Raw genomic sequence first — 1,076 nt, 5'->3', positions numbered from 1 at the left:
GTTTCCTTAAACGATTGAGTCAGTAATCCCACAGTGCTGTATGTTCTACTCCAGTTGCCCCCTGAATTATTTTTTAAATCAACTGAAGAAACCAAAAATTAAGATTCAATCCAGGATCTCCTCTGATTACATTAGCTTTTGCCAGATCAGTGTAACCTAGTAAGATTCTACATTCATGGAGAGCTATGTCTCTCGGAAGTCAGGGAAAATGATTGGCTTGCTCTAAATTAGATTTATTGAGTGTCAACCTAAAATCTAGTGGTATACTTGATTTTATTCTTTTTTTTTCCCCCACTGTGACTTTGACTCAGAGATCAGCTCTCCCCTCTCTTCATTCACAATTGCCATAATTGATGCCTAATTCAGAAATGAGGCGGTAGGCATTTCCGTAATGGGAGATTATGTGTTATTCACTCATAAAGACAATGCTACGGCTGTCAGTCATTGCATGCTTCACAGTGCTATGGAGGGGAGAAGCAGAAGTGAACAAATGTGAAATCCATCATCTGGAGTATATTTTAAAAAGAATAGTTCCATTCTAGACTTACTCAGAGCTCTAATGATAGAAAATAGTAACTTTTATCCCACGAGGTTGAGGATGGATTGAGAAAGACCAGAGAGTCTCAATCTTAATTCCCAAGTGGTAATCACTAGGGGAACTTTAAAAATGTTGCTCTTCCTCCCTCCAACTCCTACCCTTTTCCCTGGTTTCCCTGTCCAGAGTGGCCTAGTTAAATTTGAATTTATAATATTTATAGTATAAGTATTTCTCAAATATTGCCTGGGGCATACTTATATGAAAAAATTCATTATTAATCTGAAATTCGAATTTAGCTGTACACCCTGTCTTCTTACTTGCTAAATCTTTCATACAAACACCCTTCCTCCCAAATCCGCAAACAAGATTCAGAAGTGAAAGGTCTGGTAGTTTAAAAAGTTCCTCAGGTGATTCTAATGTGCACCAAGATTCAGAAACACTGGGCTAATAAACCTTAAAAGGTTTAAGCTGTAAAACCGTGGAAGCTGACCTTTGGTAGAAGGCAAACTAAAATAGGAAAGAGGAAGATGATAAATGA

The sequence above is a fragment of the Bos grunniens genome, chromosome 2 (genome assembly GCF_055505025.1).
Source record: "Bos grunniens cultivar Pamir isolate PY7600 chromosome 2, Bosgru_T2T1.0, whole genome shotgun sequence".
NCBI classification, from domain to species: Eukaryota; Metazoa; Chordata; class Mammalia; order Artiodactyla; family Bovidae; genus Bos; species Bos grunniens.
The sequence above is the reverse complement of the archived record's forward strand: the minus strand, read 5'-3'. Positions refer to the sequence as shown.